General features: G+C 29.8%; 1 long non-coding RNA gene across 1 annotated transcript; it reads left to right on the top strand.

The window, feature by feature from the left end:
* The first annotated feature begins 11,464 nt into the window (after nt 1-11,464).
* LOC147812723 (uncharacterized) lies at nt 11,465-15,249 on the top strand. The gene is made up of 2 exons (XR_015432255.1): nt 11,465-11,533; nt 15,167-15,249. It is a non-coding gene; the product is annotated as an uncharacterized LOC147812723 (long non-coding RNA).
* Nucleotides 15,250-15,523: the final 274 nt, after the last annotated feature.

Genomic DNA, 15,523 nt, shown 5'->3' with positions numbered 1-15,523 from the left:
TTCACCAAATGGTAAGTTTAGCCCTGCCCAAACACTGCAAGGATTGGTTATCCTAGTTGCCAATTGGCAATCATAGATGAGCAGTCTACCTATAATATTAGTCTATGAAAAAACTGTTCTGTATGTGTAGCTAACTTAATTTATTCTGTTTTGTGTCATACATAAAACAGAAAGTAATATTTTAAGTAATGCGGATAATGGAAAGTGTTCAATGCCTTCTGAGTTCGAACTTTAAAGAAAAAGAACCAGTAATCATGTAGATAGGTTGATTATTAAACGTTATAAAAAAATTAACGTTTGATCACATAAGTTTAGCAAAAACTAATTAAAAAATTGCGATTTGTCAACAAAATTTAAATTTTAATTTAACAATTTGTGATATTAACGCACATTGTTATCACCTCAAACGGTAACGAAATGCGTTGAATGAATAACTAATCATTATCAAAATTTCTTCAAGAATAATTGTAGTTGACTATCAAATTTATGACTTCGGTAGTCAAATGTCTACTTTTTACTCTTTATAAACTGTTGAGCAATGTTTACTTTTGAAATATTTTATTTTTGATTTTAATATAGCGTTTTTTTTTCAGGTGAAACTAATAAATATTTTAGATTTTTTTAGCTTATCGAAGTCGTTTCGCTTTGTGTTCTGTGTTCTCTGATCTTACACAGATGAAGAGAGCTGGAAATATTTAAAAAATGCTACAATCTAGTCTTTTCGTATATTAGGTAAGTTTAATAATTATACGATAATGATTTTATTATGATTTGAAACCTATTTTCGTAAAATTTAATAACTAAAAGGAATTTTTTTTATTTTCTAACCATTAAAATCAGTGGCTTAAGCTATCTTTTTAATGAACGAAAATCACGTACAGTTTGCAAAAAAAAACTTAATTTTCTGAATTACCTTTGATTTAACGATAGAATTTTTCCCTTAGTATGACTCAAATTTGAACGGTTCAAGGGCCAGATTCTCATTTGGATTTCTGACCCTCAAAATAGGGGGGGGGGGATAGCCGGAATCTGAAAAATAATTTGTTTAAAAGAATGGCTAAGAAATTGATTCCTTTAACGTTAATTTTACTTCTTGCATTCTTCATCATTACTCGAAAACTTTTTAAGATAATTGAAAAATTTTGGCCCACTGTTATAAAATTCCCTTATCTAAAAATAATTCCACATAAAATTTTTTTTAATAATTACTTATTATTTTATTTCATAATAGTTGGAAACTGTTTGAACAGTAAGGTGTACAAACATTTTACGCAATTTTAAAGAATGTAATTTTAACTGATAGTATACAAAATTTAAAAGAAATAGCAAATAGTGCTAGAGAAATTTAATTTTAAATAATCCCCATTTTTTAACGCAAGCACTAATTCACGCTTTATTAACAGTTCACAATATTAACTCATCATCGTTCAAATAAACATAGGCAACAACTGCAGTCGAACTTCTTCAATACTTGCGTTATTATATTATTTCAACTCAAGCATTATCACTATTCACAGTAATAATGATTGCATAGCTAAAAATAGTTGCATTGCTATCACAACGATTGCATTTTTTAAGTGCTTGAAATAATCAAACAGAATCGTCAACAGTTTTATTTATAACAATAGCTAATGCTAAACCCATGAGAAATATGCTTTTTTTAAAAGCCCTTCCCCAAAAACTAAAAAAAAAAATTCTTTAATCATTTTTAGGATGGGGGAGGTTAAAATTTCTTCTTGAAACCTCTATCTAAATTTTAGAACCTTTTTGCTTACGATTCTGGAAATATGAGAGGAACACACGGATTCACAAACTCTTCATTTTATTATTAAAGATAATGTTCAAACTCTTTCATATTGATTATTAAAATCCGTATATTTGTACATCATTCGTCCTCAATGATGACTTAAAGTTCAACCAGCAATTATGTGTAAATTATTGAATTGTTATATAAGGAAAACTATTGAACTCTACCATTGAAAAAAACATTTTCTCAATGACCGTTGACACTTATGCAGTACTCCTAAATTGTCTTTTTGTCTCAAAGTCTGTTTTTGTCCTCTTATGAATGATTAAAAAATCTGACAATAAGACCTAATTAACAATTCTAAGTTAAACAACAAAATTTTTCACAAGAAATTTTTACAACAAAATTTTTTACAATAACAAAATGTTTTACTTTGAGCAAAGGCGCTTTCCACAAGTAGATTAAAAATAATTGAAGTATCTTATCCACTACCCAGTTCATAATTTCAGGAATTTTGGAACTCTTGAAAAAATTATGCAAAGGAAAAATGGTTTAAATAAATTTTCGTACCATGAAACTTTAAGTGTGAATTGGGGGTCATATAGTTATTTATTATTAAAATAAAATATCAACTCTGATACAGATTAGTTGCACGGAAATTTTAAATGGATCTCTTTTTTCCGCTAATTTAAATTGATTTTAATCCAATTAACAATTCAGTCATCAAAACTAATAGATGGTTGCAAATTATATTAAACAATCTTTTTGCATTTGAATGAAAATTATTAGGTTTTCTCTAATTTTCTTTTAAAAGATTAACTCTTTAATTAAAATTATTAGACTCGGATTTTTAAAAAAATTAAATTACAGTTATAAATAGATCTTCAGAAAGTTGCTTAGAGGGAAAGGATTCCTATTGAAAGTTCAGTTTCCGATAACAATTTGAAACAACTCAAATCAGATGCGTGAAGTGAAATTAAATGCATATATTTGTGAAGTAGTTTTGTTTCATATAAATAATATTTTATTTATTACTATAATTCACATTCAAGTTGTAGTTTTCATTATATGCTTAAACTTTTTGTCTGAAAAGCCTTCGGGTGTTTAACAAGCAAAACTTAGCTTTTTTTTCCTTCAAAATCGATGTGACATATGTTTATTTGCACTTTCAAAATTTGAAGGGTATCACCTGCTTGGCAGTAAACTTATTTTATAAAGAATTGATACTTATATTGTGTATCTTACTGGATTAATAGTTCAAAAAGCTTTCAGAGCTCTCGAGTTATTTCATGAAAAGAAAAAAAAATCTATTTTTAAAGTAATCAAGATTTTTAAGTACGAATTAAGGTGACCCTCACTGTTCTAATATCGTAAAAGCGAGTGGTCAAGAGAACTCATAATGGAATTATCGTTGTAGCGATTAGTATTTCGTTCAATAAAAATACACTTTTCATGTATTTAAATTAGCAAAACTGTTTCAAAACGTTTCAAAATAGAAGATGTATTTATTTATGTCTGGTATCAATACATATGCGTGAAAAATGAACATAATTTGACCTTTTTTTTCTCGTTCCAATCTTAATTTGTCATATTAATAAAACAAATACGTGTAGGCGACCCATGCCTAAGTTATCTTCTTCCCTGCAGTAGAAAAGAACTTATGTTTCTTTCTGGAATCCTGTCACGCACTTCAGATGAATGTGCTATTTTTTTCGGCAACTAGTCTCTTGTTTCCCTTATTGGCACATAACTATTGAAGTAAACTTTCAGTGTTATCAATAACTAGCCCTCATTATTTTTTATTTGTTTTATGGTTAAATACGCGTAGTTGCTTATAGCTTTCCAAAACGAGAATTTCGTCTGAGTAATGTCGTCATAGTGGGCTGTGTATAATAATTTAATGTTAAAATGATAACAAAGATTAGAGTGTGATAGTGTGACGTTATTATAAGCACTGCATTTTGCATTCCATAGTAAACAGAGAAGTTAAATGATATAGGTCAGGGATGGCGAACCAATGGCACGCGTGCCATTTATGGCACCCGACACAATATTTTGGGCACGCCACCGATCACATTTGTTATTACACTATGAATTGTTATTACTCAAATGCTATTACACTAGGAAGCATGTGTAACAATTAAATTAAAATTCACAAAAAACACGCAAAATAATAAACAATTATTAATGAAAAAAGTAACAATTAATGCTAAAATTAACTGGCAATTAATAAAGCAATTAATAACCATTAAAAACAAGCTAACAATAAATAATTAACAAAAAAAATAAACAGTCCTGCTTAAACTAACATCTTACAACCCAATATAAGTTATTTGTCATCCAATTTGCAACAACAGAAGTCACACTGATGTTACTTTAAGTTGAATTACGCGTATAACTGAAACATTGCAAAATGTTTTTTTTTCGATGTAAATAAAGAGTTTTGAGTTGATAGTATTTAGTATTATTATTTTCCCAATAATCACGAAGTCAAAACTATTTGACGGCGCGTCTATGACTTCATCAAACAATGTTTTAGGAAAAATGGCACGTTGGTGTATAAAGGTTCGCCACCCCTGATATAGGTGGTCAACAAAAAGAGCATTAGTTTGTTGCATTTCTTTTCTCTTTTTCAAGTAGGAAAATAAGTTAGCCGTTGATAGCGCTCGTATTTGCTTTGTAAACTTAAAGGGTTTATTTAATATTGGTCTTTGAACAGATCTAATTTTGAGTTGACGACTACCTATGTTCAACTCTGCAGTCATGTCATCTTGAATCCAATCCAGAAGAAAAGAAAAATCTCTGGAATCAAGTATTGGGAGAAAGTTGGCTTTCGTGGTGGTCTTTTTGATGGAGCTAAGCCGCATATGCGTTACATGGAGATCAAAACCACGAAAACCTCCCACTGTTAGTTTGATGGCAAGAGGACTTTAAATTATCACTTTCTATCACTGAGGATACTCTACGTAAGCACTGTGGTTCGCGATAGCCGACTGTTTAATTCGTAGCGAGCAGCCATTGCAGGAATTCGAACCCGTTTCACCTCATTGGACAGCGATCTCTCTATCCCCTGAGCCAACGCGGCTTAAAAGGTTAAGATTGATTGTAAGAAAGAAATGGGTTGAAATGGTGTTAGATTTTTCCTTTTCTGCTCGAATTCCAGATATAAATAAAAATGCCTTCATTCATCTCCTTTTTCATTACTCACTAAATCAGCTGCTAAACTGAATTTTCCTCTTTTTTTCCCTCCCTTTTTTGTTGCAATAACGTAAGGAATGGTGGAATATTTTTAATTGTTTTATAAATGTCCATTTTTTGTACCTTTTAATATTAACTTTTCGTTGGTTACTTCGAAACTTATAGCAGATTTGTTGTTATTGGAGTACACAGAAACTTATCTTATGACTTAGATCTATTGTTTAAAATTGATGTCTTAATTATTTTATTTAAAAACAATATAAATTAATAACCTCATATTTATCAAGTTGCTGAATTTACTTTTGACACTTGAAGATCAAAGGGAAAGAACTGTTAACGTCCATAAGAGCTGATTCAGACAAAAAAAATGAAATCGCATGGACTGTAGCCACTTGTGAACTGCACTGCCTATCTTCACTACATAATAACTCTCTGGGAGAACAGATTCTTAAAATGCAACAAACGGAAATCCAATCAGTTTTGCGAAAAATGGGCATCCAAACAGTTTGGCGAAAATGGACCTAATCAGTTCTCACCCGTTGATCTTCAATTGTTTCGACACTATTCTCCCCAAAGTTATTAAAACTCTTTATTATTATTATTATTATCTCATCAAAGAGATGTTTAACCAAATTACAATTTTAAATATCAAAACTTGTTTTCATCTAAATATAAAATTATTATATCTTGTCTAAATATCAAATTGGGGTGAGATTTCCTAACAAGTGAAGTTTTTTTAAACCTTTATAAGGCCTTCGTAAGTATTATTCTCACCTACTTTATGAAGTTTTTCAATGTCGATGAGAATGTATTTTTCCGCCTATTATTTGTGCAGCCATTTGTTTATAACCTCAAAAAATACAAGAGGAAAAAAAAAACAATGAAGAGTTCTGTTACATAGGGGAGAGTCGGGTAGCACCGCCCACTTAAGGAGTATTGCTTATATTTCTGTATAATATTGAGTAATCAATATTTTTGTATGTTTCTATTATTTTATCATCTAATTAAATAAAGCAAAAAGAATAAACCAACAAAAGAATAGTTTAACTTAAAAAAATAGAAATTTAAAAAAGCATGTTTCTCAGTTCCTTTCAAAATGTGTCATGTAACCCCGCCCCGTTTCAAAAATTATGTTTTTTGACTGTTTTTTCAGGTGTAAATGAAAATGACCAATGTATTGAAAATAGATAAACCTCATTTATCATTTTCATCACAAAATTATTTTATTTATTACATATTTATATACTTTTAGTTAATTCTATCATTTAATAACAACAATATTTGTTGTTAAAAATGCATATTACATTCAAATTTGAAGCAATAAAATAATAATCTTTGCAATCGTACATTTATCGACGAAATAAAATTGGGCGGTGATACCCAACAATCATGTGAGCGGTGCTACCCGAAATTCGGTTTGTTTTGTAAATTTGTAATTACTCGAACAATTTTTCACATATAAACTTCTTTGTGCAAATTAAACTTAAGACTACATACTTTAATGCTGTATGTATAGAAAAAAATATATTTTTAGTATTAAAATGAAGTTTAATCGAAATATTCAACCAATTTTCTTAATTTCGTGACTACTGTATTCAACATATTTTCAAAACTATTGTTTGCCATGTTACCAGCTGCATAAGTACTTGAAACTTTGGAAATAATCCTTTTTTAATATAACAATTAATGTCCGATGGGCCATTGACTTGAAAAAATATTCTATACATATGAAATTGACAGTGGGCGGGGCTACCCTACTCTCCCCTAAATCTAATTTCATTATTTTTCATGGAGCTCTTTTTGTATTTATAATAGCAAGCATTCCAGTTTATAGTAATTTTTTTTACAATAGGTGAAATTTTTGAGCCGCGACAGCTAAGGGGATAGAGCACGTTCGCCTTCCAATCAGGGGAACTGGGTTCAAACCCATGTGAAGGCTGGTCGACACGAATCCGCATCCGGCTTGCACCGACCACAGTGCTGACGTGAAATATTTTCAGTGGTACACGGATAATGGGATTATAGTCCTTTTGCCTTTAGACTAACCGTGACAGGTTCTCGTGGTCTTCCTCAACATGTAACGCAAATGCGGGCTAGTTCCATCAAAAAATGTCCTCCACGAATGCAAAATTTTTCCTAATACTTGATTCAGGAGTTTCCTTGTTTTCCTGATTGGATTCAAAATTACAAAGCTACGGAGTTGAACATTAGCAGTCGTAATCCCAAAAAGTGGGTCGGCTGTTCAACAACTGTTATAAAATAAAATAAAAATTGGTAAAATTTTAAAAACCCCATTCCCCTTCCAAGAAAAAATGGTCTTAAAGATTAAATTAATTTTAGGTAATAAGCTAAATTATTTTTCTAAATCAATCCAACACCAAGTATGTTTTAACTTAACATTACTTTGAAAAATGCTTTGAAATACTTAAGGGCTATAGGAGATTTTACCATTATATAAGGAATGCTTATATTTTAAAATTCTTTTCTTTGGAGGTAATTTTAAGAGGTCAGCACCCTCAAGCTATGCTTCTATTAAACCAAGTTTCCTTACATTGTGAATTTCCCAAATCGAACCCTCCCTTTGTTAATCAATCCTGTTTAAGCAACATTTTACTAAAAAAAATAGACTTGACTAAATGATTTGCTGTAGTACCTGAATGTAAATGGTTTTAAATACACATTTTCCTCTTAAGTTATATTTTTAACTACAAGATGGTCCTTTTTTACTTTCTTCTTTGAAACTATGTTGGTATCTCTGCTATGTGAATACAATTTAATATAAGCGATTTGATTTCTATGAATACATTAAATAATTAAAATTCAAGACTATGAAAGATTACTTCAATGTTTTATTCTTGATAACGAAGGTGCTGAGAAGTTTCACGACTGCTATAATACATCGCAATAGACTACACATTTCAAAATATTTTTCAAAACAATTGTAGCTGTATATGTGTTTTTTACTTTCAATGTTTACATATATCTTGTTTAAATAAATTGCCAAGCATGAGGAACAAACTATTTTTCTTAAATGAATGAGTATTAATAAATGAAAGCAGTTCAATATTACGATTTGCCATTATGAATAGAATTTAATTTTCTTCATTTTTCCTAACTAGAATCAGAAGATAAACTTCAGCAATTATGTGTCTAACATTCATGAAATGAATCAATATAAAGTAACTAAAAAGTATTGGTAAGTTTTAATTTAACTTTAAAAAGACTTTTTGAAGGTCGTTATTTTTGTACTTATGTTGATAGGTAAGCTCACACTTGTAAGGTAAGACATTTATTTATCTAAGTTAAGCTTGATGCGATACTGGAAGTAAACGCTCATTTATTGCTGGAATGAGGTAAGGTGGTTTTAATGCATTTTTTTCTTTGGTTATGAAACAGAATAAATTTATTTCGGGTTTTTCTTTTTTCCGACGACTAGCACATTTTCGTTCCAGCGTGCCGCTCGCAACATACGCTCGAAATTTGCCCGCTTTTACATGCGACGAATTTTGTTCGTTCCGTTTTAACAACATTCGACATCGAACGCTTTTATCCATTATTCTAATTTTTTTCCTCGGATTTTCGACGTATTTCCTTTTTCTTTTTTTTCGAATTACAAGCGACGAATTTCATTGATTTTATTTTATTTTATTTCCTTTTTAAAATTCCAATTATTATATCTATTAATTTTTATATTAGTATTATATCTCTGTTCGAGTTATGTTTCTTTTTTTCATTTCTTTTTTTTTTTTTCATTTTACTTTCCGAATCATGATTCTCCAATCCAATTGATCCAAATCTTTTATCCAATTTTTCCATCCTTTTCTCTATTCTTCTTTTCATTCTGTTTTCTAGTGTTTTTCAAATAGATGAATTTTTAAAGACGTTTTTCACTTTTTATTTAAATCTTTTTTCTTCGGTACGGTCGATTGCTGCAGTTCAACAGCTGTGTCACCCTATTTCATTTTTAATGCATTTCCTCTTTGTTTATGTCAGACCATTTTCGTTTCATGAGCTCTGTATTTACGCTTTATTTCGTTAATTATTTTAATTGTGTTTACTAGTTTCTTCTTAGCATTTTCCTGTTTTTTTTCTTTCATTTTTTTTACTTTATTTGTTCTAGTTTTTTTAATAAATTTTCTGTCAGTTTTTTATGAATATCTCTTAGTCTTTTCTGTTTTCCAAATTTGTTTAATATAGTTTAAACTTTTTTCTTTCTGTTTCTTCCAATTATTTGTGTTTTCGTTTGGCTTTCTGTTTCTTCCATTTTTAATCATTTTTTGTCAATGTGTTTTGTCCTTTTTTCTTCAATGTTTCAGTTTTTCGTTTCAAGTACATCCGATCAAATCCATCCTTTGTTTCATTGCCTTGTTTAGCTTTTTGAGCGGGCTCCCTCTTTATTTGTATATTTTACGTATTCAGTTTTTTTCTGTATTCATTTGCATTCATTTTTTGTTTCTTTCCCAATTTTTGTTTTTATTTTTTCTGTTTTTCGTTCTATATTTTATTGTTTCCATTTACTTGGTTGTTTTTCTGTTTTATTCATAGCGTGGCAGCTTTTCATCGATTTTTTTTCCTTTTGTTTTTTTCAATATGATTTTTTTCCAACATGTTGTTCTAGTTTTATTTTAAGTTTTCTTTATTCCCAGAATGTGTTCATTTTTTATTTCCTGCGTGTGTTTCTTTTTTATTTCCAGTTTGTGTCCTTGTTTTTTACTACATTGTGTATTCTTTTTTTCTTTTCAACTTGTGTTCTGTTTTTATTTTCAGTGTGCGTCAAAAATTTTAGTTTCCAAATTGTGCACCAATTATTATTTACCAATGTGCTCTTCAATTTTTTTTCTTTCACTGTGAGTTTCAATTTTTATGCTTTCAATGTAGAATCCACATATTTTCATCCATTGTTTGTGTTCCAAATTCTTTGTTCCAGTGTTTTGGGTTCCAATTTTTTTCATACAGTATTTGTGTTCCTAGTGTCCAATTTGTGCTCTGTTTCCATTTCTAAGGAGTGTTCGGTTCTTATTTTCAATGGTTATTTAGGTTTTTAACGATATTTTTTTCTCTGTTAAATGTTTCCACCCATTTTTTTTTAACTTTTTGAATTGGTATTTTGTTTTTCTGCGTCTTCAATTTTGATTTCCCAATGTGTGCTTCAAATTTTTTCATACAGTATTTGTGTTCCTAGTGTCCGATTTGTGCTCGGTTTCCATTTCTAATGAGTGTTCAGTTTTTATTTTCAATGGTTATTTATGTTTTTTCGATAATTTTTTTCTCCATTAAATGTTTCCCCCCCCTTTTTTTCTCTCCCCCTTTTAACTTTTTGAATTGGTGTTTTGTTTCTCTGTGTTTCCAATTTTGATTTTCCAATGTGTGGTTCAAATTTTTCTATCAGTATTTGTGTTCTAAGTTCTTTCATCCTGTTTCTGTGTTCCAATTTTTTTTTCCAGTTTTGTATTCCAATTAGTTTTTCCAATGTGCGTGTCCTATATTTTTTCAATTTGTGCTTCAGTGTGTTTTGCCTTGGTTCAACGATTTTCTGTTTATAATTTTGTTCAAATGAAGTTGATCAAATCCAGTCATGTTCTATTGCCATATTTCGTAACTTACTGTTAATATATGAGTCATTTTGTATCCGTGTACCCTATTTTTCACTTTTCAGGTTTTTTAGTCATTTTCAAATTTTTTTATTTGGTTTCTTTAATATTTTTCATTCTTTTTTTAATGCTTTCAAATTTTATTTATTGATTTCCTGCTTTTAAATTATTTTTTACCCAATGTGATTTTTTTTTAACTTGATGTTTTTATTACTATTAATGCGTGTTTGGTTTTTATTTGGTATACCACTTTTTCTTAATGTTTCTTCTATTTCTTTCCAGTGTGTGTGATCTTGTTTTTATTTTTAATGGTAGAATTATATTTTTAATGGTTCTGTGCATCGAATGAAATTTGTGTTCGTTGTTTTTGTTTCTTTTTGTTTGTATTATCTTGTTTATGTTTGATTTTCATCTTTCACTGGGTTCACTTTTATAATATTTTCCATTATTTAATAAAAAAGAATGTATATTTTTATAATTTTTTTCTACCTTTTTATTTATTTATTTTTTACAATTTCTTTCTCAAAATGTTTTTAATGTGTTTGATAGATATTTCGAGGGATTTTTTTTTTAATGTTCTGCTATTCAGATTTTTTTTTTCTTGGTTTGATCTGATGTAAATTAGTTTCTCACCCCATGTTTTTTTATATCTGTGTTTATTAGTTTAGTGATTGTTAAGTCGTTTTCCTTGTACTGTGTGCTTTTAATGTTATTAACTTAATTTTTTTTCAGATTTTATTAATTTTTTCAGATTTTTTTAACTTTTAGGTGTTTTGGGACTTTAAATTATTTGATATCAATGCTGTCTCTAGTTTATTGTAATGTAATGTAATTTAGCTTTGTAGGATGCTCAGTAGTCTGATAAATAGGGAACAACCTGACAAAATGGGATCTAGTTTGTTATTTGGAATCTGCATAACATGATTTCCAGAATGATTTATTTTGAACAGCCTAATATGAGTTTAGATACTAAGGAATGATGATTTCTGCTTATTCTGTAAGTAAAGTTTGATTTTAATCCATTTTGTCAATTATTTCATATCTTGCAGTTAAATTTAAACCCTGAACACACATTTCACGATGCAGTTAATAAACCACTTCAAACTAAAAATTTACCCAGAAAAATGAATACCTAATATACACTCTATTTTATACAATTTCCTTGAATAGAAAAATAAGCACTTTTATGACATAATTGGATTTGCAATTTTAAATAAAACTGATAATTTACGTATCTTGTCGTTGTTGATCTTTACGTATTTTGTCGAACAAAATTTTCGACAAAAATTTTTGTTAGCCATCACAGTTAAAAAACGGTTATAAGCGAATCAAATTTTAGCTGAGTTCTGACCTACAAAACACAAGATTGCTTTTTTTTTCAAAAGTAGGCGCATTATAGAAAATCGTTTGCTCATGTGACAAGAAGTTCTGAAACAAGTTTTAATCAACGTATGATCCAGAAATACAGAACTTTGAATAAAATTTCTCTCTCAAAATAAAATATCTGATGGCAGCGGTCAACTGGTTGGACCCAGAAAGATAAAGTACAGGGTTGTGTGCCGGTGTTATTTTTATTGAACCACCTTACGTTACAACAAAAAACAATTGTCGTTAGATAAGGTTAAAAAATAGTTTTCACTCATTTATGACAAAACAACCACGTGATTTAATTTTACACCAAACATTAACCGATAATACGAAATTGTTAGCTTGTCAAAAGTTTTTATGATCTCAAACGCTAAAAAAGTTACTGTCTAAACATTTTGTACCTAACTTCTACAAATTGATTTTATTTTACAACCGTCGTTAAACAGCTAACCCAATTTTTCGGGCTAAAGACTAGGGGAGAGTGGGGTCAATTGTAACAGAGCAAAAATTTCGAGCGTCTGGTTCTAGATTTGGTTCCTAGGTGGCGCACAAGGTGTATTTAATAAATCTACATTTACACCCCTGCTAGCAACCATTTTTATGTACTTTTAAAAGAGTTACATCACAAAAGATATTTTCACACTACGTAAGTACTTTTTTTGGTATTAGAATATTATATTGTACCAAAGTAATTTTGTTTAAACAAATAAAAATTATTAACCGAATATGTAAGTGGACACCTTAATTAACATTTCAATAAAAGAAATTAGTTTTGTTGATTAACTAGCATTGTTTTTACCAAATGAAGCTGAAAGGGCGTCTTGGAGACGATTGTAACAATAAGTAAAGGGACGATTGCAACAGCTGAAAATAAATAATCTTACGTTTACTAACCATTACTTAACTCTTTAAGAACCACCAATAGTTTCCTATATCATTTATATTATGTTGCATGTGCATTATTTTGTTTGTCACCTTACACAGCATGAATTAAAAGTTTTAACCCCTTAAAGTTAAACGTTTAACCATTTAGGTCTCTGCTCATTATTATTTTTACTCCTAAATTATCAATACTATTTTGATCAATAAAAATTATATCACAACTATGATAATATGCATAATTAACTATATTTTAGTTGAATTTATGATCCGTTACAATTGACTCCGTAAGTGGGACAATTGTAACAAGTACACGACTGTCAAAAATTGTTAATAACTAATATAATAACATTTAAAATAAGGCATTTTTTTTCTAGTAGAGGATAGTCTACTTTACTCGTCTGTCAATTAATAAAGTTAGTTAAAAATAGTTAAGTAAAAAATTTTACAATTGATCCCACTCTCTCCTACTAATGTTGAACTCCGTAACCTTGTCATTTTGAACCCAATCCAGAAGACAAGGGAATTCCCGAATTAAGTACTGTGAGAAATTTGCCTACATGGAGGTCTTTTTGATGCAACTGACCGGCGCTTGCATTATATGGAGAAGAAAACCTCGAAAACTTCCCATGGTTAGCTTGGCAGCCAGGTAACTCTAACCCATGATCCATCTACCACTGAGGATATTTTACGTCAGCACTGTGGTTCGTGCAAGCCGGATGCGGAATTCGTATAGACCAGCCATAGCTGGAATTTGAACCTGGTCACCTCATTGAAAGGCAAACGCTCTATCCCCTGAGCCAGTGATAAATTAATCAGTTTGTTTAGCTAAGAGTTTGAATCGAAGTAACATTTTAAATTATTCTCCGATACTTTAGCTTAGCGGTTTCCAATATTTTTGGTCTGTGAAACCCTTAATGATCAAACTTCTTTTACCGGGTTCGAATCCCAGCCTTGACTGGTCGATACGAGTTCCGCACCCGGCTCGCACCGACCACAGTACTGACGTAAAATATCCGCAGTGGTAAAAGAATCATGGGTTAGAATCCCTTTGGTGTCAGGCTAACCATCGGAGGTTTTCGTGGTCTTCCTCTCTATTTAACGCAAATGCGTGTTATTTCTATCAAAAAGTCCTCCACAAAGACAAATTTTTCCCAATACTTGATCCAGGAGTTCCATTGTCTTCTGAATTTGGTTCAAAATTACAAGGCTACGGAATATTAGTAGTCGCAAACTCAAAAACATTGCATCGACTGTTCAGTGCCAGTTATAAAATGAAAATAAAATTAAGTTCATTAGCAGTTGTGAATATGAAACCAAAGGAAGACTAATTATTGAAAACTATTAAAAGTCAATTATAAATTTATTAACCAATAAAGGACTATTTTATTTTCGAAATATTTAAAAAGAGGAATGAATGTTTTTCATATCTTTAAAATTGAAAAATGCGATTTCGTATCTTAAATTGGGTTTGATTAATTGGTAATTGGTGAAAGTTAAATTCGCAATTCTTAAGCTGAATCTAGATAAGATATTTTTTTCATCCTATATACATAAGGTAAAAATGAATGAAATAAGCCGAAGTTTGCCTTTTGTTGAAATGAAAGCTATAAAGAACTTATATGAATGTTGAAAATAACTGTTTGAAGCACATTTCTCTACTAACGAATTTAATTATTTCCCTTTGATGTGAAGTTCGCTGTAGGAAAATACTAAAGCAATTTTATATAAGTGTGTGTCTCCTTAACAATTTATTCAATACATTACAGGAAAAATTGTTTTTTTCTTAAAGAGGTATTTACCATTTCTCTTCCTTTGGCTTTATTTTCATTCCTTAATTCCTTTTTAAATTATTTCTTAAAGACATCCGAAATATCAAGTAAATAGTGATTTAGTGATTGAATCTAAGTATAACTGTAGGTTTCAAAAATGTTTAAAGAAAACTTTAAAAAAAGTCCTAGGTCTTAGACCTCTAACTTTTTCATGGAACTCCAGGATTCCACGGAACTCCATTTGAGAACATACAGACTTTGTCATTTCGTGTCAACCTTTAATAACAAATCGTATGCATGCATTGTGATGGAAAGAAAAACTAAAAAGTAATACGTATGCTTAATGATTTTTTAATTTATTCTTTATGTTCAGTGTTTATATTGGAGAACTAATCAAGAACAAGTCTTATCAAAGCATTTTAAAAACTTAAGACATCTCTTCTTCTATGTTACTTATTTGCTCTTCCAGTAGTCTTTTACACCATGCACACATTCCTTTTGTAAATTAAAAGTGTTGTGAATTAATTAATAAATTTTTATTAAATTTCATTATTTGAAATGCTTCTTAGAACCTTTGTTTATATTTATTGTTTTCTCTGCAATTTTTTCAGGACAATTTGTTGCCGTTATTCTTTAGATCGGAAAGAAGTTAAGACATTGATTGCGCTGCATAATATGGTGCTACATAGTTCTGGTAAGAATTTTATTCTCTTTTTCCATAAATTACACTTTCTAGTTGAAGGAGAATTTTCTGTTTTTGTTTTTTAAAAACACTTGGTGCCCAACGTTGCGATCAGTTTCTTTTGCTGGCTTTTTTTTCTCTCAGAACTGCAAATTTCAGCACACAAGAAACATATCCTCTCAAACAACTGAATACAATATTCCTGTAATTTCATTAATTTAACGAGAATTTGCCCAAATTTTCTTCAAAAAGTAATAAAATAATCATAAAGAAAATTGCTCTGATT

The sequence above is a fragment of the Parasteatoda tepidariorum genome, chromosome 3 (genome assembly GCF_982258835.1).
Source record: "Parasteatoda tepidariorum strain Cologne lab strain chromosome 3, Ptep-v5.0, whole genome shotgun sequence".
In the NCBI taxonomy this organism is placed as follows: Eukaryota; Metazoa; Arthropoda; class Arachnida; order Araneae; family Theridiidae; genus Parasteatoda; species Parasteatoda tepidariorum.
Note: the sequence above shows the minus strand (reverse complement) of the source record. Positions and strands in the feature narration are given on the sequence as shown.